Source organism: Aegilops tauschii, chromosome 7 (genome assembly GCF_002575655.3).
Source record: "Aegilops tauschii subsp. strangulata cultivar AL8/78 chromosome 7, Aet v6.0, whole genome shotgun sequence".
In the NCBI taxonomy this organism is placed as follows: Eukaryota; Viridiplantae; Streptophyta; class Magnoliopsida; order Poales; family Poaceae; genus Aegilops; species Aegilops tauschii.
This window is the reverse complement of record NC_053041.3, coordinates 191,055,596-191,080,576: the sequence shown is the minus strand read 5'-3', so window position 1 is coordinate 191,080,576 and position 24,981 is coordinate 191,055,596. Positions and strand designations below refer to the sequence as shown.

General features: G+C 44.9%; 1 pseudogene; it reads left to right on the top strand.

The window, feature by feature from the left end:
• The first annotated feature begins 3,881 nt into the window (after positions 1–3,881).
• Positions 3,882–24,981, top strand: part of LOC141027025 (uncharacterized) — a 142,371-nt pseudogene continuing 121,271 nt past the window's right edge.

Below are 24,981 nucleotides of genomic sequence, written 5' to 3'. Positions count from 1 at the left end.
AAATTTTACTACTCTCCACATAAGCAAATTTCTTCTCATGAATAATAGTGGGAGCAAACTCAACAAAATAACTATCATGTGATTGAAAATAAAGATCAAGATGACAAGTTTCATGGTTATCGTTATTCTTTAAAGCATACGTGTCATCACAATAATCATCATAGATAGGAGGCATTCTTTCATCATAATAAATTTGCTCATCGAAACTTGGGGGACAAAAATATCATCTTCATCAAACATAGCTTCCCCAAGCTTGTGGATTTGCATATCATTAGCATCATGGGTATTCAAAGAATTCATACTAACAACATTGCAATCATGCTCATCATTCACATATTTTATGCCAAACATTTTATAGACTTCTTCTTCTAGCACTTGAGCACAATTTTCCTTTCCATCATTCTCACGAAAGATATTAAAAAGATGAAGCGTATGAGACAAACTCAATTCCATTTTTTTGTAGTTTTCTTTTATAAACTAAACTAGTGCTAAAACAAGAAACAAAAAGATTCGATTGCAAGATCTAAAGATATACCTTCAAGCACTCACCTCCCCGGCAACGGCCCAAGAAAAGAGCTTAGTTGACGGGGTGTGAGTGCCGCTTACCTAGCCTCCCCGGCAACGGCGCCAAAAAAGAGCTTGATGTCTACTACACAACCTTCTTCTTGTAGACGTTATTGGGCCTCCAAGTGCAGAGGTTTGTAGGACAGTAGCAAATTTCCCTCAAGTGGATGACCTAAGGTTTATCAATCCGTGGGAGGCGTAGGTTGAAGATGGTCTCTCTCAAACAACCCTGCAACCAAATAACAAAGAGTCTCTTGTGTCCCCAACACACCCAATACAATGTTAAGTTGTATAGGTGCACTAGTTCGGTGAAGAGATGGTGATACAAGTGCAATATGGATGGTAGATAGAGGTTTTTCTAATCTGAAAATATAAAAACAGCAAGGTAGCAAGCGATAAAAGTGAGCGTAAACAGTATTGCAATGCTAGGAAACAAGGCCTAGGGTTCATACTTTCACTAGTGCAAGTTCTCTCAACAATAATAACATAATTGGATCATATAAATATCCCTCAACATGCAACAAAGAGTCACTCCAAAGTATACCTGGCCATACCTCGGGCCGGGCCGGGCTTCGGGCCGGCCTAGCCAATCCCGACGCAAAAAACCCAGGCCCGAGCCCGGCCCGGTCGTCGGGCCTGTTTTCTGGGCCCGAGCCCGGCCCGAACACGTAAAAGCCCATCGGGCTTCGGGCCGGCCCGGCCTGTCCTTCAGGAAAATGCGAAAACAATGGGCCCAGGCCCGGCCCGGCCCGGTCTTCAGGCTCAAAAGCTACGCCCGAGCCTAGCCCGGGAGCGGCGTCGGGCCGGGCCGGGTCGGGCTTTTTCGGGCCGGGCCGTTCGGGCCGGGCTGCCCATGGCCAGGACTACTCCAAAGTCACTAATAGCGGAGAACAAACGAAGAGATTATGGTAGGGTACGAAACCACCTCAAAGTTATTCTTTCCGATCAATCCATTGGGCTATTCCTATAAGTGTCACAAACAGCCCTAGAGTTCGTAGTAAAATAACACCTTAAGACACACATGAACCAAAACCCTAATGTCACCTAGATACTCCAATGTCACCTCAAGTATCCGTGGTATGATTATACGATATGCATCACACAATCTCAGATTCATCTATTCAACCAACACATAGAACCTCAACGAGTGCCCCAAAGTTTCTACCGGAGAGTCAAGACGAAAACGTGTGCCAACCCCTATGCATAGGTTCATGGGCGGAACCCGCAAGTTGATCACCAAAACATACATCAAGTGAATAAATAGAATAACCCATTGTCACCACGGTTATCCCACGCAAGACATACATTAAGTGTTCTCAAATCCTTAAAGACTCAATCCGATAAGATAACTTCAAAGGGAAAACTCAATCCATTACAAGAGAGTAGAGGGGGAGAAACATCATAAGATCCAACTATAGTAGCAAAGCTCGCGATACATCAAGATCGTACCACCTCAAGAAAACGAGAGAGAGAGATCAAACACATAGCTACTGGTACATACCCTCAGCCCCGAGGGTGAACTACTCCCTCCTCGTCATGGAGATCATCGGGATGATGAAGATAGCCACCGGTGAGGGATCCCCCCTCCGGCAGGGTGCCGGAATAGGGTCCCGATTGGTTTTTGGTGGCTACAGAGGCTTGCGGTGGCGGAACTCCCGATCTATTCTCCTTCCCGAAGGTTTTAGGGCATATGGGAATATATAGGCGAAAGAAGTCGGTAAGGGGAGCCACGAGGGTGGAGGGCGCGCCCAGGGGGGTGGGTGCGCCCCCCTGCCTTGTGCTCTCCTCGTTGATCCCCTGACGTGCACTCCAAGTCTCCCGTATTGCTTTCTTTCCAAATATAACTTTTCCGAAGGATTCATTCCATTTGGACTCCGTTTGATATTCCTTTTCTGCGAAACACTGAAACAAGGAAAAAAACAGAAACTGGCACTGGGCTCTGGGTCAATAGGTTTGTCCCAAAAGTAATATAAAAGTGCATAGTAAAGCCCATAAAACATCCAAGATGGATAATATAATAGCATGAATACTTCATAAATTATAGATACGTTGGAGACGTATCACTTACCAGTACACATCCACTCCCCCAAAGACCCAGTGCAAAGGAATGGGCCAAGTATGCACCATAGCTTTCAAAGCTCAGAGCCTTTGTGGCGAACGGTTTAACACGCGTTGACTTTGTCCGTTGCTGGGTGTCTTGCAGTATTTTGCCTTTAAGCCGTCGCCCCGGTTTAATGTGTGAATACACAGGGGACGTGAAAGGCCCTCAATGCCACATTAATATTCAGCTGACTGACGCTGAAGTTACTGAAGCCGTCAAGAAAATGTTGGATATACCGGTGGCTGAGTGTAGCAAAACAGGACTTAGTCCTTTCTGCGCTTCAAATAAACCGCCAGCTGTAAGAATTGCCCAACTCCTGCTTAATCCATATTTTTAATACTCCCTTATGAACTTTTCAACTTTTAACAGGGTGATGATCTATTCTGGAAGAGGAAACCGCAGGATAAACCGACCAAAACAACTCGCCCCAAGACCAAGGTCACCTAGAAGCCCGCCAAGAAGAAAACCGCCGAGTCCACCGAATTAAATATTGACGATGACGATGATAATCATGAGTCCGAGGTAGAACTTGATTCACTTGGCTCCTTTTTCATACATCTCATTGACAATGACTATTATCAGGATGATGCACAGGCTAGCCATGCTGGTGACGCAGAGGTAATTATTTTTTCCTCATGCTCAGAACCTCTGCCAACTCCGAAAACCCATCAAGCAAACCGGAAAGTAAGATTTTCTCACCCTCTAGCTCACTTGGATCCAAACTTTCTTTTGAAGAAACAACAACACGAAGCTCGCCGCACAACCCGGCATAGCGGCCAGGTGGTAACTTCCTCCGGTTTACCGAACACGCCGGTTCGTAAACGCCGCCCAGAGGTCTCTTATACTTCTGACACACATTATCCCAAGGCGGGTTATTTCCGACAACCTCTTAATCTGTATGATTCAAATTATCAGGGAACTTCCCATTCTTCCTCTAGCGAGTCAATAGGAACGCAAATTCCAACCCTCGAAACGGTTCCTGGGTGAGCATATTTAACTGACCCTTCATATCTTATACTTGATCTTTATACTGACCTGATCTACACTTATTATTTTCAGGGCCCAAGCTAGAGCTAGTAAAAGGGCCAAAGTGAATAAACCGGCTGAAGACAACATTCCAACTGATCCAGAACAGACCCCAGAATAGTCTAATCCAAATACTGAAGCTATTCTTGATGATCCGCCACCGCAAGATCATGAAATCTTAGCTGAACATATGGAAGTTGATCCGATGATTCATGCTGATAAACTACCAAGCCCAACTAAAGCTGCCGATGACAAAGCTGACGACGTTGTGGTTACTGGCTTTGGTTACACAACCCTTGGCAACCCCATTGCTCTGTCAAAACACAGTGCCAAAGAAGAAATCTCTGCTGTTGACAAGGGCAAGTGGAAGGCAGACTTGGAAAGCTATGGCCACCTCAGCGCCCAAGGTATTCATTCTGGGTTTTTAAACCGTTTGTACACAAGCCGTGATTATGAAGCCGGTTTACTGAATATAATGAATGATCGATATGAGGTAAATGCTGCTAACTCTGTATGAATATTCTTCCCTTAGCCGCCAAGTTTATTGGACATAAAAGAATAGAATGTTCTGTAAACTTCCAAGAACCCTATAGATCAACTCCAGTAGCCCCCAAGGGCCGTTTTATACTTTCAAGATGAACCGGGACTTTAGAATAACAACTTTTCAATTTTGCATGTGTAGCTGCTACCTCTTGAGCATGCGTTGCTTTTCCCTTAAAGAGGAAAGGGTGATGCAGCAAAGTAGCGTAAGTATTTCCCCCAGTTTTTGAGAACCAAGGTATCAATCCAGTAGGGGGCCCTTAGGTTTCACTAGTGGCTTCTCTCAAGATAGCATAAGTATTACGGTGGGTGAACAAATTACTGTCGAGCAATTGATAGAAAAGTGCATAATTATGAGAATATCTAGGCATGATCATGTATATAGGCATCACGCCCGTGACAAGTAGACCGACTCCTGCCAGCATCTACTACTATTACTCCACACATCGACCGCTATCCAGCATGCATCTAGAGTATTAAGTTCATAAGAACAGAGTAACGCATTAGGCAAGATGACATGATGTAGAGGAATAAACTCAAACAATATGATATAAACCCCATCTTTTTATCCTCGATGGCAACAATACAATGCGTGTCGTTTCCCCTACTGTTACTGGGATCGAGCAACGCAAGATTGAACCCAAAGCTAAGCACTTCTCCCATTGCAAGAAAGATCAATCTACTAGGCCAAACCAAACTAACAATTCGAAGAGACTTGCAAAGATAACCAATCATACATAAACTAATTCAGAGAAGATTCAAATATTGTTCATAGATAATCTTGATCATAAACCCACAATTCATCGGATCTCGACAAACACAACGCAAAAAGAGTTACATCGAATAGATCTCCAAGAAGATCGAGGAGAACTTTGTATTGAGATCCAAAGAGAGAGAAGAAGCCATCTAGCTAAAAACTATGGACCCAAAGGTCTGTGGTAAACTACTCACACATCATTGGAGAGGCTATGATGTTGATGTAGAAGCCCTCCGTGATCGATTCCCCCTCCGGCGAAGCGCCGGAAAAGGCCCCAAGATGAGATCTCATGGGTACAGAAGGTTGCGGCGGTGGAAATAGGGTTTCGTGGTGCTCCTGGATGGTTTCGGGGTACGTAGGTATATATAGCAGGAAGAAGTAGGTCAGTGGAGCCACGAGGGGCCCATGAGGGTGGGGGCGCGCCCAGGGGGGTAGGCGCACCTCCCTGCCTTGTGGCCTCCTTGTTGATTTCTTGATGTCCACTCCAAGTCCTCTGGATCACGTTTGTTCCGAAAATCACGCTCCCGAAGGTTTCATTCCGTTTGGACTCTGTTTGATATTCCTTTTCTGCGAAACACTGAAATAGGCAAAAAAAATAGCAATTTGCACTAGGCCTTAGGTTAATAGGTTAGTCCCAAGAATAATATAAAAGTGTATAAATAAGCCCATTAACATCCAATAACAGAATATATATAATAGCATGGAACAATCAAAAATTATAGATACGTTGGAGACGTATCAAGCATCCCCAAGCTTAATTCCTACTCGTCCTCGAGTATGTAAATGATAAAAACAGAATTTTTGATGTGGAATGCTACCTAGCATATTTCTCAATGTAATTTTCTTTATTGTGGCATGAATGTTCAGATCCAAAAGATTCAAGATAAATGTTTAATATTGACATAAGAATAATAATACTTCAAGCATACTAACCAAGCAATTATGTCTTCTCAAAATAACATAGCCAAAGAAAGCTCATCCCTACAAAATCATATAGTTTGGCCATGCTTCATTTTCATCACACAAGATGCTCTCATTGTGCACAATCCCGATGACAAGCCCAACAATTGTTTCATACTTTAGTAATCTCAAACTTTTTTCAACTTTCACGCAATACATGAGCGTGAGCCATGGATATAGCACTATGGGTGGAATAGAATATAATGATGGGGTTTGTGTGGAGAAGACAAAAAATGAGAAAGTCTCACATTGACGCGGCTAATCAACGGGCTAGGGAGATGCCCATCAATTGATGTCAATGCAAGGAGTAGGGATTGCCATGCAATAGATCACTGGAGCTATAAATGTATGAAAGCTCAACAAAATAAACTAAGTGGGTGTGCATCCAACTTGCTTGCTCACGAAGACCTAGGGCATTTGAGGAAGCCCATCGTTGGAATATACAAGCCAAGTTCTATAATCAAAAATTCCCACTAGTATATGAAAGTGACAAAACAAGAGACTCTCTATCATAAAGATCATGGTGCTACTTTGAAGCACAAGTGTGGAAAAAGGATAGTAGCATTGTCCCTTTTTATTTATCTTTTTCCCCTTTTTTGGGACTTTTTTTGGCCTTTCTCTCTTTTTTGGGACAATGCTCTATTAATGATGATCATCACACTTCTATTTATTTACAACTCAATGATTACAACTCGATAGTTAGAACAAAATATGACTCTATATGAATGCCTCTGACAGTGTACCGGGATGGGCAATGAATCAAGAGTGACATGTATGAAATAATATGCATGGTGGCTTTGCCACAAATACGATGTCAACTACATGATCATGCAAGGCAATATGACAATGATGAAGCGTGTCATAATAAACGGAACGGTGGAAAGTTGCATGGCAATATATCTCGGAATGGCTATGGAAATGCCATAATAGGCAGGTATGGTGGCTGTTTTGAGGAAGATATAAGGAGGTTTATGTGTGATAGAGCGTATCGTATCACGGGGTTTGGATGCACCGGAGAAGTTTGCACCAACTCTCAAGGTGAGAAAGGGCAATGCACGGTACCGAAGAGGCTAGCAATGATGGAAGGTTGAGAGTGCGTATAATCCATGGACTCAACATTAGTCATAAAGAACTACATACTTATTGCAAAAATCTACAAGTCATCAAAAACCAAGCAGTACGCGCATGCTCCTATGGGGATAGATTGGTAGGAAAAGACCACCGCTCGTCCCCGACCGCCACTCATAAGGATGACAATCAAAGAACACCTCATGTTTCAAATTTGTTACACAACGTTTACCATACGTGCATGCTACAGGACTTGCAAACTTCAACACAAGTATTTCTCAAATTCACAACTACTCAACAAGCACAACCTTAATATCACTATCTCCATATCTCAAAACAATCATCAAGTATCAAACTTATCCTAGTATTCAATGCAGTTATATGGAAGTTTTTATTATATCCATCTTGGATGCCTATCATATCAGGACTAATTTTATAACCAAAGCAAATTACCATGCTGTTCTAAAGGACTCTCAAAATAATATAAGTGAAGTCTGAGAGATCAATAATTTCTATAAAATAAAACCACCACCGTGCTCTAAAAGATATAAGTGAAGCACTAGAGCAAAATTGTTTAGCTCAAAAGATATAAGTGAAGCACATAGAGTATTCTAATAAATTCCGATTAATGTGTGTCTCTACCAAAAGGTGTGTACAGCAAGGATGATTGTGGTGAACTAAAAAGTAAAGACTCAAATCATACAAGACGCTCCAAGCAAAACACATATCATGTGGTGAATAAAAATATAGCTCCAAGTAAAGTTATAGATGGACGAAGACAAAAGAGGGGATGCCTTCCGGGGAATCCCCAAGCTTAGGATTTTTGGTTGTCCTTGGATTTTACCTTGGGGTTCCTTGGGAACCCCCAAGCTTAGGCTCTTGCCACTCCTTGTTCCATAATCCATCAAATCTTTACCCAAAACTTGAAAACTTCACAACAAAAAACTTAACAGAAAATCTCGTGAGCTCCCTTAGCGAAAGAAAACAAAACACCACTTTAAGGTACTGTAATGAACTCATTATTTATTTATATTGGTGTTAAGCCTACTGTATTCCAACTTCTCTATGGTTCATAAACTCCATTACTAGCCATAGATTCATCAAAATAAGCAAACAACACACGAAAAACAGAATCTGTCAAAAATAGAACAGTCTGTAGTAATGTGTATCAACCGCATACTTCTGGAACTCCAAAAATTCTAAAATAAATTTATTGACGTGAGGAATTTATCTATTAATCATCTTCAAAAAGAATCAACTAAATATCACTCTCCAGTAAAAAGTTGTAGCTAATCTCCTGAGCGCTAAAGTTTCTGTTTTTTACAGCAAGATAAAAAAGACTTCACCCAAGTCTTCCCAAAGGTTTTACTTGGCACAAACACTAATTAAAACATAAAACCACATCTAAACAGAAGCTATATGGATTATTTATTCAAAAACAGAAATAAAATATATTGGGTTGTCTCCCAACAAGCACTTTTCTTTAAAGCCTTTTAGCTAGGCATTGATAATTTTAATGATGCTCACATGAAAGACAAGAATTGAAGCACAAAAGGAGCATCATATAGCATGTGACAAACACATATAAGTCTAACATACTTCCTATGAATATGCATTTTATAAGAAAACAAATTATCATAGCAAGAAAAAATTAGCATATGCAAGGAAGAAGAAAGAGACGATAGCAATCTCAACATGACGAGAGGTAATTTAGTAACATGAAAATTTCTACAACCATATTTTCCTCTCTCATAATAATTACATGTAGGATCATAGGCAAATTCAACAAAATAGCTATCACATAACATATACTCAACACGATCCACATGCATGCGAAGTTGACACTCTTCCAAAATAGTGGGATTATCATTAACTAAAGTCATGACCTCTCCAAACCCACTTTTATCAAAAATACCATAAGATTGAACATTCTCCAAATATGTGGGATCTAAAGTTGACATTCCTCCAAACCCACTTTCAATATTATTGCAAACACTATTATCAATCTCATATTCATCATGGGGCTTAAATAAATTTTCAAGATCATAAGAAGAATCACCCCAATCATGATCATTGCAACAAGTAGTAGACATAGCAAAACTAGCATCCCCAAGCTTAGGGTTTTTCATATTATTAGCACAATTGACTTCAAGATAATTTATAGTAAAATCATTGCAATCATACTTTTTATTCAAGGAGCTATCGTGAATCTCTTCATAAATTTCTTCATCACAATTTTCAGATTCACGAATTTCAAGCAAAACCTCATAAAGATAATCTAGTGCACTCAAATCACTAGAAATTGGTTCATCATAATTGGATCTCTTAAAAAGATTAGCAAGCGGATGAGGATCCATAGATCTTAGGTTCTCTGTTTAGCAATAAATACACAATTATTCCAACCAAACGAGCAAACGAGCCAAGTAAGACATCAAGGCAAACGAAAAGACGAATAGAAGATGGGCGAATAAAACGGCAAGGGTGAAGTGGGGGAGAGGAAAACAAGAGGCAAATGGCAAATAATGTAATGCGAGGGATAAGAGTTTGTGATGGGTACTTGCTATGTCTTGACTTGTGCGTAGACTCCCCGGCAACGGCGCCAGAAATCCTTCTTGCTACCTCTTGAGAATGAGTTGGTTTTCCCTTGAAGAGGAAAGGGTGATGCAGCAAAGTAGCATAAGTATTTCCCTCAGTTTTTGAGAACCAAGGTATCAATCCAGTAGGAGGCCACACGCAAGTCCCTCGTACCTACACAAACAAATAAGAACCTTGCAACCAACGCGATAAAGGGGTTGTCAATCCCTTCACGACCACTTGCAAAAGTGAGATCCGATAGAGATGATAAGATAATATTTTTGGTATTTTTATGATAAAGATTAAAAGTAAAGATTGCAAAGTAAAAATAGATTGGAAACTTATATGATGCAGAATAGACCCGGGGGCCATTGGTTTCACTAGTGGCTTCTCTCAAGATAGCATAAGTATTACGGTGGGTGAACAAATTACTGTCGAGCAATTGATAGAAAAGTGCATAATTATGAGAATATCTAGGCATGATCATGTATATAGGCATCACGTCCGTGACAAGTAGACCGACTCCTGCCTGCATCTACTACTATTACTCCACACATCGACCGCTATCCAGAATGCATCTAGAGTATTAAGTTCATAAGAACAGATTAACACATTAGGCAAGATGACATGATGTAGAGGGATAAACTCAAACAATATGATATAACCCCATCTTTTTATCCTCGATGGCAACAATACAATACGTGTCGTTTCCCCCACTGTCAGTGGGATTGAGCAACGCAAGATTGAACCCAAAGGTAAGCACTTCTCCCATTGCAAGAAAGATCAATCTAGTAGGCTAAACCAAATCGATAATTCGAAGAGACTTGCAAAGATAACCAATCATACATAAAAGAATTCAGAGAAGATTCAAATATTGTTCATAGATAATCTTGATCATAAACCCACAATTCATCGGATCTCGACAAACACACCGCAGAAAGAGTTACATCGAATAGATCTCCAAGAAGATCGAGGAGAACTTTGTATTGAGATCCAAAGAGAGAGAGAAGAAGCCATCTAGCTAATAACTATGGACCCGAAGGTCTGTGGTAAACTACTTACACATCATCGGAGAGGCTATGGTGTTGATGTAGAAGCCCTCCGTCATCGATTCCCCCTCCGGCGGAGCGCCGGAAAAGGCCCCAATATGGGATCTCACGGGTACAGAAGGTTGCGGTGGTGGAAATAGGGTTTCGTGGTGCTCCTGGATGGTTTCGGGGTACGTAGGTATATATAGGAGGAAGAAGTAGGCCGGTGGAGCCACGAGGGGCCCATGAGGGTGGGGGCGCGCCCAGGGGGGCAGGCGCGCTTCCCTGCCTCGTGGCCTCCTCGTTTATTTTTTGACGTCCACTCCAAGTCCTCTGGATCACGTTTGTTCTTAAAAACAACAATTTGCACTGGGCCTTGGGTTAATAGGTTAGTCCCAAAAATAATATAAAAGTGTATAAATAAGCCCGTTAACATCCAATAACATAATATACAATAGCATGGAACAATAAAAAATTATAGATACGTTGGAGACGTATCAGTAGCCCCTAAGAGCCGACTTAACAAATATGTTCAGTTGGGACTATTGATGCTGTAAACCGGCTTCAAAATTTCTGTTTAGAACTTTTTGTAAACCGGTTGACCACCGAGCTGATAGTTGAAGAAAAATCCATAGCTTTTAACTGGAACAAACATGCATTAGCCCCCAAGTGCCAAGAATAATACTTGTATTGAGCTTGGGACTTGTAAATTTTTTGATAAGAAGCAATAGACATTAGCCCCCAAGTGCCAAGAATAATACTTGTATTGAGCTTGGGACTTTGAATATGCACTATCATCTCATAAGTTGTTTGTCTTCTTGCAGGCTAAGCTTAGCAAGAAGGAATCCCAAATCGCCGACCTTCAAGAAAATATTAAGTCGCAACAAGCAGAGACTTCCAAGGCCAAGGATAAACTGACCGGTGCCTTAGCAGCAATGGAAAAACTGAAGGAAAGCTTCAAAAACGAGCGGGCAGGCTGGGATACAGAAAAGACAACTCTGCTAAAGAGGGCTGAGGATGCTGAAGCGGCCCTTAATCCGGTAACGAAGGAGCTGACTGGCTTGAAACAGCAAATAAATGCCATGACTGCTGCTATTTTTGGTAAATATCTTCTTCATAAGCTTTAAACATATATTATCTAATAAACTGCCGGTTTACAAACGTTTTTGATGATGCAGGAACCCACATTGCTCATCTTGGCTCAGATATGCGTCAAAAACTAAAAGCTGCCTATACACTTATAGAGCAGTTATATACTGGCGTACAACGGGTTATCTGCACAGCTTCGCATAACAAACCACCCCCAACCTTGATCAAGGAGACGTTGGAAAGGCTGGTGATGATGTCTGCCCAGTTTGAAGAACTAAAGAAATCAGCTGCCAGGGCGGGTGCTCTTACTACACTAACTCGGGACAAAGCATGGATATCTTATCTTGATCTGGCTGATTTGGGAAACGGCTACCCGAGCATAAAGGAGGACGGGTCAGACTTTAATACTGATGACCTCGGAGCCCTGACAATGGAAATGCGCCCATTGGCTAGCAAATTGGCTGAAGAGACCGATCTTTCACATTATCAGTTGATTTATGATGCCAACAACAAGAGAGTTAAGGCGCCAACTTATGATACTCCAAGTCTTATTCCTCCAATCCGTAAGCATACTTATGCCCCTGATGTTGATCCCTCCACACTTATAAGTGATGAAGCTGTATTCAAAGCCTTAACTGGGATCAACTGGACAACCATTGACTTCCAGCCACTGGGTAGAGAAGAGGAAGCTGAACCGGAGCTGGATGATCCACAACCTTCAAGTCCACCAGCCCAAGATTCATAAACCAGAGGTTGGCTGAACATCTGCTTTCTGCAAGACTTGTTAAAACAAGTATTCTTTTGGGCACAGAACGCCTTGTAATAGGCTAGCTTAAACTCTTGATCTGCTATGCCATCGCGCATATATTGCTTTGCATGACACTAATGATTCGCCATGTTAAGATATGCCATGTGTGCTTATGATATTAGTAATTTGAATCTGTTCCTGCATACAATAGATTAAAAATTGTCCTGATAGTTTACCGCTGGACGGGTTATAATACCCGATATAAAGCCATGGGAAATTAACATAGTTTATAACCAAGGCTGGACTTTTAAGGATAACCATACATAATAAAAAATATATCATACCTGTGATATTCGATCACATTGTTGGTTTACCAAGCCAGTGTAATAAGGGTGACAACCCAAAGTTTGAGCACTGGTAATTGTCATATATTGCCGGCTTATGAACAAAGCCAGGCCGGTTAATAAACACCGGATATTATCGTATCTCATACTGGCGACTTATAGTCGAAAGCCAGGCCGGGTTAATAAACACCGGGTAGTTTCATGTATGAACCATAAGGCATCACAACCCTCATTGGCGTTTTAACCATGTATGACTATGTCACATGAGAAAAACCTCAAAAAATGTTCAAATTAAACCACAAAAAATCAAGGCTTTCATAGGCGGCCAGGCCTAAAACTCAAGTGCTTTCATGGGCCGCACAACCACTGAGTTAAACCTTTATACAAACCTTGTAAGCCGGACCTCACACAACCAATTGTCGTTTTAACTTTGACAAGTTCAGGGTCTGTATAAGATTGACTTGCCAAAAGTACGGTGGGTCGTTCCAAGATTACCTGGGGGGAGTGGCAGACTTAAAAAAGGCAGGATAGCCCGGGGTTTTAGGTGAATACACCTGGCTTCCAAGCCTATTACAAGGGTTATAAAAACTCTTTGTTCTTTTGAACAAAGAGCCCCCAAGCAATATTTTGAGCTGTGCTTATGGGGTACCTATGTGTGAGTTGTACTTTTGCAATAGACTCTCTTTGGTCCCTTTAACCTGGGTAGCAAGCCCCCAAATTTTTTTATGTGTGTGGCCTATAAGCCGTATCTAAGGGTAATCAAAACTTTGCTATATAAAGCAGAAGCCCCCAAGTGACCAAAAACTCGCTATTTAAAGAGAACGATAGAGGCCCTGCTTTAACAGGGATGCCAGTTTTATTATATTGATCATAATATATACATTGTCAAAATATGTACATCAGAAGAGCCAGTGGCTCAGGTATAGTAGGGCCGAAGATGAGCAATATTCCACGGCCGGTGGGTCTCCTCCTCCGACTTACGTGAATCTTTGTGCTCTCAAACATCGATAAGGTAGTAGGACCCATTCTTGAGATTCTTACTGACCACAAAAGGTCCTTCACAAGGTGGGGATAACTTGTGCATATTAGTCTGATCCTGGATAAGCCGGAGCACCAGATCGCCTTCATGGAAAGTTCTGGTTTTAACCCGGCGGCTGTGGTAACGGCGCAGATCTTGCTAGTAAATCGCCGAACGAGCCGCTGCGATGTCACGCTCCGCATCCAACAAGTCAAGTGCTTCCTGACGTGCTTTTTCGTTGTCCGCTTCAACATAAGCCGCCACACGAGGTGAGTCATGACGGATGTCACTAGGGAGAACTGCATCTGCTCCGTAAACCATGAAAAAGGCGTGTAACCCGTAGATCTGTTGGGGGTGGTATTAATGCTCCATAACACGGAAGGTAACTCCTCCGCCCAACAACCCTACGTCCTCTGTAAGGGAACCATAAGCCGGGGCTTGATGCCTCTCAGGATCTCTTGATTGGCTCTCTCAGCTTGACCATTGGATTGGGGGTGAGCCACTGACGACACATCAAGCCTGATATGCTCACGTTGACAAAATTCTTTCATAGCACCCTTGGAGAGATTAGTGCCATTGTCTGCTATAATGCTGTGTGGAACGCCAAAACGGAAGATCACCTTCTTCATGAATTGAACCATCGTTGATGCATCACACTTACTAACCGGCTCTGCCTCTACCCACTTAGTAAACTTATCAACCGCCACCAAAAGGTAGGTCTTCTTATCCTTGGACCTCTTAAAAGGTCCAACCATATCAAGCCCCCAAACTGCAAACAGCCAAGTAATTGGAATCATCCTCAATTCTTGAGCCGGTACACGAGCTCGTCGTGAAAATTTCTGACATCCGTCGCATTTACTGACCAGATCCTCAGCATCAGCATGAGCCGTCAGCCAATAAAATCCATGACTAAAAGCCTTGGCCACAAGAGACTTTGAACCGGCATGATGACCACAGTCTCCTTCATGAATCTCACGCAAGATCTCACGGCCCTCCTCTGGAGAAACACAACATTGAAAAGCCCCTGTAACACTGCAGTGATGCAGCTCTCCATTGACAATCGTCATTGACTTAGACCGCCGGGTTATCTGCCTGGCTAAGGTTTCATCCTCAGGTAACTCGCCCCGGGTCATATAAGCCAAATATGGAACTGTCCAATCAGGAATGACATGAAGAGCCGCCACCAACTGAGCTTCCGGGTCAGGGATAGCTAAATCCTCCTCTGTAGGTAACCTGACCGACGGGTTATGCAAAACATCAAGGAAAACGTTAGGCGGCACCGGTTTACGTTGAGATCCCTACCGGCTTAAGGCATCAGCCGCTTCATTTTTTCTCCGATCAATATGCTCAACTTGATAACTCTTGAAGTGACCAGCAATAACGTCCACCTCCCGTCGATAAGCCGCCATGAGTGGATCCTTAGAATCCCAAGTACCAGAGACTTGTTGAGCCACCAAATCTGAGTCACCAAAGCACCTTACCCGGCTTAGGTTCATCTCCTTAGCCATCTAAAGACCGTGGAGCAAGGCCTCATATTCAGCTGCATTGTTAGTGCAAGGGAACATCAAACGGAGAACATAACAAAATTTATCACCTCGAGGGGAAGCGAGCACAACTCCAGCCCCCGAGCCCTCCAATTGCCTGGACCCATCAAAGTGAATAGTCCAATACGTGTTATCTAGCTTTTCCTTGAGCATCTGCAGCTCTGTCCAGTCATTGATGAAATCCACCAGTGCCTGAGACTTGATGGCCGTGCGAGGCATATATTTCAAACCATCAGGACCAAGCTCAATGGCCCACTTGGCTATCCGACCTGTGGCTTCTCTGTTCTGAATAATATCCCCTAAAGGAGTAGAACTAACCACAGTGATGGGATGACCCAAAAAATATTGCTTAAGCTTCCGACTAGCCATGAACACCCCATATATAAGTTTCTGCCAGTGCGGATATCTTTGCTTGGACTCAATAAGCACCTCGCTGACGTAGTAAACCGGCCTTTGAACCGGATATTCCTTGCCTGCCTCCTTTCGTTCCACCATAATAGCCACGCTGACAGCCCGGGCATTAGCAGCCACGTACAACAACAATGGCTCTTTATCAGCAGGAGCAGCTAGAACAGGTGGCTCAGCCAGCTGCTTCTTCAAGTCCTCAAATGCTGCATTAGCGGCATCACTCCAAACAAAATTATCTGTCTTTTTCATCATCTGATACAGAGGGATAGCCTTCTCTCCCAACCGGCTTATGAACCGGCTTAACGCCGCAATATGACCCGCCAGATGTTGCACATCATTGACACACGCCGGTTTAGCCAGAGAAGTAATGGCTCTGATCTTCTCTGGATTAGCTTCAATTCCCCTGTTAGATACCAGAAAACCCAAGAGCTTGCCTGCCGGTACACCAAAAACACACTTGGCCGGGTTAAGCATCATCTTATAAACCCAGAGATTATCAAAGGTTTCCTTCAAATCGTCTATCAACGTTTCCTTCTTTCTAGATTTCACCATGATATCATCAACATAAGCATGAACATTGTGCCCAATCTGATTATGGAGGCAATTCTGCACACATCGCTGGTAAGTCGCCTGGGCACTCTTGAGCCCAAAAGGCATAGACACATAGCAGAAGGCTCCAAAGGGAGTTATGAAAGCTGTCTTCTCCTGGTCCTTAACTGCCATCTTGATCTGATGATAACCAGAATAAGCATCCAAAAAACTCAAAAGCTCACAACCCGCCGTAGCATCAATAATCTGATCAATACAAGGGAGAGCAAAAGGGTCAGCCGAACAAGCCTTGTTTAAGTCCGTGTAGTCCACACACATACGCCAAGTGCCGTTCTTCTTAAGTACCAGCACCGGGTTAGCTAGCCACTCAGGATGAAAAACCTCAACAATAAACCCAGCCGCCAAGAGCCGGGCTACCTCCTCATCGATGGCCTTACGCCTTTCCTCATTAAAACGACGAAGAAACTGCTTGACCGGTTTAAACTTGGGATCAATATTGAGAGTGTGCTCAGCGTGTTCCCTCGGTACACCTAGCATGTCAGAAGGTTTCCATGCAAAGATGTCCCGATTCTCACGGATGAACTCGATGAGCGCGCTTTCCTATTTCGGATCCAGATTAGCAATGATACTGAACTGCTTGGATGAATCGCCAGGAAGAAAATCAACCAGCTTGGTATCATCTGCCGATTTAAACTTCAGGACCAGATCATGCTTTGTAGTTGGTTTTTTCAAAGATGTCATATCTACCGGATCAACATTGTCCTTGTAAAATTTTAACTCCTCCGTTGCACAAACCGACTCAGCATAAGCGGCATCACCTTCTTCGCATTCCAAAGCTATCTTTCGGCTCCCATGTACCGTGACGGTTCCCTTGTGACTCGGTATCTTGAGCTGCAGGTAAACATAACAAGGCCGGGCCATGAACTTAGCATAAGCCGGCCGTCCAAATAGAGCATGATAAGGGCTCTTGATTTTCACCACTTCAAAGGTCAATCTCTCCGACCTAGAGTCATGATCATCTCCAAAAGTGAGTTCCAGAGCTATCTTACCAACCGGGTACGCTGATTTACCAGGCACCACACCATGGAAGACAGTGTTCGATGGTTTAAGATTTTTATCTATCAACCCCATGCGACGGAAAGTTTCGTAATAAAGGACATTGATGCTGCTCCCTCCGTCCATGAGTACTTTGGTGAATTTATACCCTCCGACCTAAGGTGTGACCACCAATGCCAGGTGACCCGGATTATCAACCCGGGCGGGTGATCTTCCTGAATCCACACGATGGGCTGCTCAGACCAGCGCAAGTAATGGGGGACTGCCGGCTCAACAGCGTTCACCGCCCTCTTATGAAGCTTCTGATCCCGTTTGCATAAACTTGTGGTGAAGACGTGGTACTGCCCACTATTCAACTGCTTTGGGTTACTCTGATACCCAGATTGCTGCTGCTGATTCCCCTGACATGACTGTTGATGGTAGCCGCCCTGATTGCCCTGATTGCCTTGATTACCTTGGAACCTAGAGCTAGAACCGCCTCCGCCATAACCCGGTCCATGAGAGCTGGATCCTGAGCCACCACCCGACCCATGATTGTCTTGAAAAAGATTAGAATTCTTGTACTCCTTCGTAATGAAGCAATCCTTCCAGAGGTGGCCAGATGGCCTTTCTCGTGTACCATGCCTTGGGCAAGGCTGATTCAACATCTGCTCAAGGTTAAATCCTGATCCTCCGGTCCGTGGGGGCGGTTTACCTTTACGGCGCTGGCCATTATTCTGTGAGTTGGTGTTAGCCACAAAGTCCAAACTATTATCAGCCTTGCGCTTACCGTTACCTCCCTGATTTGCCGGGTTATGCTGCTGCCGTTTGGTGCCGCTGCTCTTCTTTCCCTTTCTCGGCTTCTCATCATCAGACTCGGGGTCCTTGGTACCATCAGAGTCAGCGTACTTAACCAGAGCCGCCATGAGTGTCCCCATATCATTGCAGTGGCATTTGAGCCGTCCCAATTTCTTCTTCAGGGGCGTGAAACGACAATTGCTTTCCAACATTAAGACTGTTGAATCGGCATTGATGTGATCCGACGAGTGCAGGATTGTCGAGACCCGACGTACCCAATGAGTTGTCGACTCACCTTCTTCTTGGACACAGGAGGCTAAATCCACAATTGACATGGGCTGCTTGCATGTATCCTTGAAATTTTGGATAAACCGGGCTTTTAACTCGCCGATGACCCAGTGGAGTTGGCTGGGAGACCCTTCAACCAAGTGCGGGCCGTCCCCTCCAGCATCAGGGGGAAATATTTAGCACACGCGGCATCACTAACATCTAGCAATTCCATGGCCATCTCATAACTCTCAATCCATGCTTCAGGAGGTAAATCGGCTGTATAGTTAGGCACCTTGCGAGGACCCTTGAAATCCTTGGGCAGACGCTCATTACGTAGAGCCGGCACTAAACATGGCACGCCCAAATTTCTAAAGGTTACACTTGGCTCCACCAAAGTTGTCGGATGAACCGGGGTAGGTTGACGGGCCGCATACTGCGCCGCTAGCTCGGCCTCTCGACGTGCTCTACCTTGATCCACTACGTTCTGAGCATCAGCGCCACCACCAGCCGGGTTATGTCCACAAGGCGGGTTATGGTTCCGTCCACTGCTTGACACATCCGGCTCATCGATATGCCTGCTGTAACTCCGGCTCGGGCGAGGGGTGGAATGAATCCTGTCACGACTGTAAGAATAAGCCTGCTGCTGAACCGGTGTTGTATGAAGGAGCTTTCTAGCCCTCCGTGTTTCAACCGCCGTCGGAGACTCACCTTCAACCGGGAGAGCCGCCAATCGTGATGCTGCAGCAATCATGTTATCCAAAGGGTTAGAGTAATGACCCGGTGGCGTCGGCACGTGCTGTGGCGGGTTAGTGTTCTGACGAGGCGGGTCCGTCGTGCACGGCTGAACCGGCGTACCCGTCCCAGGTGCTTCAACCCGGTTTACCACTGCCGGGTTACTGTTTCCTGCTCCTGGCATGTTAAAGAGGTTTCTTGCCTCGTAAACCGGGGGCAGACGAGTCTGATGCCTCCTCCTCATGACTTTGTTTGAAGCGTTCTGATCTAGCATGAGCCGGTAAGACTCCGACTGAATCCGTTGTGCCTGAGCATCCAAAGCAGCCCGCTCCTCAGCCATCCTCATGTTTTCTGTGTTCAGCTCCTCCTTGGCCTGTGCTATCTCATCACACAATTTTGCGACCGCCGCATTATGCTGATCCTGATCCACTGGGTTAACCACGGTTGTTAACAACACTGTCAGCTTATCCAGCAAGTCAGTTAAGACCTGAGCCGGCGGGCGCACAGGGCCTCCTGTCCCAGTAGCCGTTGCCGCCGCTGATCCGGAAATCAGCTCTGCTGCAGTCGATGAGTGTTGCACGGGTTGTGTACCGGCCATGAAGATTGCAACCCGGTTCGGCGGCTCGCAGGGGTCCGAAATACTGTCACCATCGGAACAGCCCCCAAGCCGGATGTCTTGCGGTTGATACAATGACTCGGTCTCACCGGTGGACGACTCACCATCGGAGTAAACAACCGTCTCACCACCAGATGTCGTTCTATCCTCAGATTCCGCTCCATGGATGAATCCCACAAAGGCACGATTCATGGCGGGCCGAACCCAGGCGGGTCTCGCACGCTGAGCCGTCTCGATGATGTCGGCGCAGACGTCCGGCTCAGGGCCCGGTTCGCCGATCTTGCCGATGAAGACGTGAGTTCCGCCAAAGGGGACCCGATACCCGTACTCAATTTAGCCAGCCTCAGGGCCCCAGCCTGCGTCGTCGATGTAGAGCTTGCCTCGACGACTCTTGGTCATCCGGCCCATGGCGTATCCCTTGATCGCTTCGAAGTTGCCCTCTACAAACTTGAAACCATCATGCGATAGCCCCACGGTGGGCGCCAACTATCGTGGGATTGTCACGGCAGATGTCCTAGTGCAAGGACCTAGTCGTGGAGCCATCACAACGAGATTAGCTTAAAGGGGTTAAACGGGACAAAGGACACGAGGAGTTTATACTGGTTCGGCCCCTTGCGGTGAAGGTAAAGGCCTAATCCAGTTTGAGGTGGCATTGCTAGGGTTTCGATGACCAGGGAGCGAATACGCTTAACCTGGCTCTCGATCTGTTGTTTCTTGTCCCTGAACCGCCAGCGGGTCGTCCCTTTATATACACAGGTCGACGCCCCGCGGTACACAGAATCCCGGCCGGCTCATAAACGTGTCCGACTCGGTATCTACTCTTTCCTATCTTACAATACAAGTCATACACCCATGGAGGTTTACATCTATGGGCCCTAACCCACCTTTGGGCTTTGGGCCTTCTTATTAAGTCGCCATATTCTATGTCTTTCTGGGCTTCAATACTAGTAAATCATCATGAGCATAACCCGGCCCCTCCTGGGCGGTTTACACTCAATAGTTATATGCCCAACAGCCACCGTAATCTCCTCACGCCCTCGCACAATGCAAGATGTTGTGATTCCACTAAGGGACCTTTGAGGGCGGTCACCGAACCCGTACACTTTGGCAACCCTTGGGGGCGGTCACCGAGCCCGTACACTTTGGTAACCCTTGGGGGCGGTCACCGGTACCCGTCAAATTGCTCGGGGCGATCTCCACAACCTAATTGGAGACCCCGACGCTTGCCTGGAGCTTTACACCACAATGATTGAGCTCTGAAGCACCACCAACCGTCTAGGGCGCCCAAGAACCCAAGAGGAAAAAGCTCAAGGGTACCAAGCACCCAAGAGTAATAAGCTTCTCAACTTGTAACTTCCATGTATCACCGTGGAGAACTCAAACCTATGCACCAAATGCAATGGCAAGTGCACATGGAGTGCCCAAGTCCCGCACCCCCAAATCCCACCAAAGCAACGAAAGCTATGGAGGAAAAAGAGAGGAAGAACAAGAAGGAGAACACCAAGAACTCCAAGATCTAGATCCAAGGGGTTCCCCTCACATAGAGGAGAAAGAGATTGGTGGAAACGTAGATCTAGATCTCCTCTCTCTTTCCCCCCCAAAACTAGCAAGAATCCATGGAGGGATTGAGAGATAGCAAGCTCGAAGAGGGACAACAATGGGGGAAGAACACGAGCTCAAGGGATAAGGTTCAGTGGGGAAGAAGACCCCTTTTTATAGGTGGGAAAAAATCCAACCGTTACCTCCGTGCACAGCCCGCACCGCGCGGTACTACCGCTCAAGCTAGCGGTACTACCACTCCGGTGAGCGGTACTACCGTTGGCCGCAGCGGCACTGCCGCTTGGCCCAGCGGTACTACCGCTAGGGACAGAGCACACAGGGGAGAGATGGAGAGAAGGAAGCCAAGAGAGGTAGTGGCAGCGGTGGTAGCTGCGGTACTACCGCGTACGGATTACGCGGTACTACCGCCCTACTGCCGCTCCTCGATTGGGTCTATATGTGGTCAGTGGTAGTATGCCAGAGGGACCACCGCTAGGCTACCGCTGACCCGACACGAGAAATGCGAGCCCCCAATCGAGGCGGTAGTACGAGCGGTACTGGAGCGGTACTATTGCGTGTCGTTACAGGCGGTACTACCGCTGCCAGCCGCGGTACTACCACTGGTGCAACAAGAAGCCCCAAGCAAAGCAGATGCAACAAGAAAAAACTAGAACTGCCATAACTTGTGCGTATGAGCTCCGAAATGAGCAAACTCAAGCTAGTTATAGTAAGAAGAGGCAGTAGAAAAATGCCAAAGGTATAGAGATGTGAAACCTCTATGAAAGAAGAACCGCAAAAACCCCAATATCGAAAACATCATAAAGATGCATACATGAACTCTGTTTTCGATCAACTCGAGCTTGTCATGAAAATGACAATAAGCTCCAAATCTCACAAGGGGAAGAACCAAACAAGAACCAATAAAGATGATGCAAGGATGCAATGATTTGAGCTCTCGATGAACGATACGATCAAGCTACTCACTAGAGATCCCCCCTTGATAGTACGGCAAATGGTCCTGCAACGCGGTCTCCCAACTACTACCATGAGACTGGTAAAATAGAAAACCTATCAAGGGCAAACCTTTGCCTTGCACATAGCCACTTGAGCTAGATGATGACGATCTTGACTCTCTCAAGTTGGACCACATTTCTTGATTGCATTGGCTCGATGAAGACTAGTTGATTGCTCCCCTATACTCCACTATGGGAGAGCCACTCTTCGACACATCTTCACAAGTCCATTGACACCACAATGGACGGCAAGCTTCAAGGAGGATCTCTTTGTGATGCTCCACTTGAACTTGCACATGGCAATCTTGATGACGATCACCACTTGATGTCATCCTCCATGGGTTCTATGGGATCTTCCTGTTGACGCAAACCCATTGAAACATACCTAACCCCACATAGAACTCTCACGTAGACCATGTGTTAGTACACAATGTGTAATGGACAATACTTACCATACCATGGGATCACAATGTCCCACTCAATACATCTTCTATGCTTTATGTGTTGATCAACTTGAATCACTCTCTGTTCTTAGTCTTGATCAACCTTGAATCTTTCCAACTCTCTTCAGCTGGATGATGTCTTGAAGGTAAACATGAATGATCACACAATCTTCTTCTTCAAGACATGCTTGCAATAAGCTCAACTCTGACATGACCAATCTTTGGATAATTCCTTGAAAAGCACCTTGGCCAACACATAAACTCCTTGAAACCAACAAATGGACTTCAAGAGAAGCCTATGGACAAGAACTACGAATATAACTCAAGGCAACCATTAGTCCATAGAGATTGTCATCAATTACCAAAACCAAACATGGGGGGCACCGCATGTCCTTTCAATAGGACACTGAGTTAATAGGTTAGTCCAGAAAAATAGTAAAATTGGTGCCCAAACTATGCCAAAATGATATAAACATAGCATGAAATAATAAAAAATTATAAATACGTTTGAGACGTATTAGCGATCAAACAAAGCAATTTCTAGCCGTAGTCGAGCTTCTAGGAGAGAAGACGATGCCTAGTACAAGCACGCCCGCTCATACCAGCGCACGTACCAGGTGGCATCGCTACCCTATGGTCTACTATTTTACCCTAGTGGCTTTGAACCGCGAATTAGAATGGCAGAGAGATCAGAAACTCCGCCAGAACCAAGAACCCTAGCCTCCAAAAAGGATCCGAAGGGGGAATCAATAGAAGGGCTCCGCCACGCCATTAACCCGACCAAGAAAGAATTCAACATCAACATTCATCATCACCACCCTTATTCATATCTTTGTAAACCCTTAATTATCGTTGTCGTAACCTGCTGTGGGGAGGAATGATGATAGCGTGTGTGATATGGAGCTACATAAGTAGCACACATACTATACCATGCTCCGCCCACTTATAAAAAGATACAAGGTGGCTTAGTTATCCAAAATTAAAATTATGCTTTCACACATATGTTACGCTAAACATACTAGTAGGGAATCCAGATTCATTGAGAATGCCTTAACTCTATTGATATCATCACTCTCATTTATTCTCTCTTGTTCTTTTGTTTTACTTTCGTACCCTATTTTCAATGGCCAATCACTCGCAATATCTTAAATATTTCATCATCACTTTGATGGGGAACAAAGAATAAAAATAAAAAAATCCTACGAACACCCAGGATCCAATCTAGGAGATGCATAGCTATGAGAGGGAAGTGTCTACATAACCTTGTAGACGGAAAGTGGAAGCGTATAAAACGTGGTTGATGTAGACGTACTCTTCGCGATCCAATCACGATCAAACCGATCTAGCGCCAAATGAGCGGCACCTCCGAGTTTAGCACACGTGGGGTTCAGTGACGTCTCCTTCTCCTTGGTCCAGCAAGCGAAGGGGGGAGAAGTAGATGGGATCACAACCAGCACAATGACGTGGTGGTGATGGTGGTCGTGGAGCAATGGCAGCGCTTCGCTAAGCGGTACCGGGACGAGGAGGTGGAGGAAGATGGAGGGGCTGCGGCCAGGAAAAGAGGTGAGCCCTCCCCTTGCGCCTCCTCTCCTTATATAGGGGTAAGGGAAGGGTCAGCCAACCCTAGCACTACAGCAGGATGATCCAAACGTGACACTACGATCAGAGACCCTTCGACGAAACTATGTGCGATGCGATAATCGCAAACACTGGGGAAAAAACCCGTCAAAAAAGGTGCAAAACGTTTGCGATGACGGATGCATCAAACACGGTTCAGATTTTAGTTGCGTGTGCGATGCAGGGCATAGGGTTCAGTTCAATTAACTGTTTGGGATGAGGAGGAACAAAAGAAACGGGCAGCCAGATGAAGGCGTGTGCAATATATAGCATACGGTTCACTAGGATGAACTGTGTGTGATTAGGCAACACAATGGAAACGGTTCAACTGAACAAGATGTGTGTGATACGCGGCAAACAGGTCCGTAATCAGAAATGTGTGCGAAGACCAATAATAACACAGACGATTGCTGCTAATAAGCCGTGTGATTTGCTCTGTCTACATTAGCATAACATGTATATATATAACTGAAATAAACACCCAATTACATAAGTGACTATACAGATCATTCGCACACACCTCATCAACAATTGCATGCATTCTAAAGTAGGAGAAACGATCGTCTAGTCATCTACTTCTTGTGACGCTCCCGCCACTGC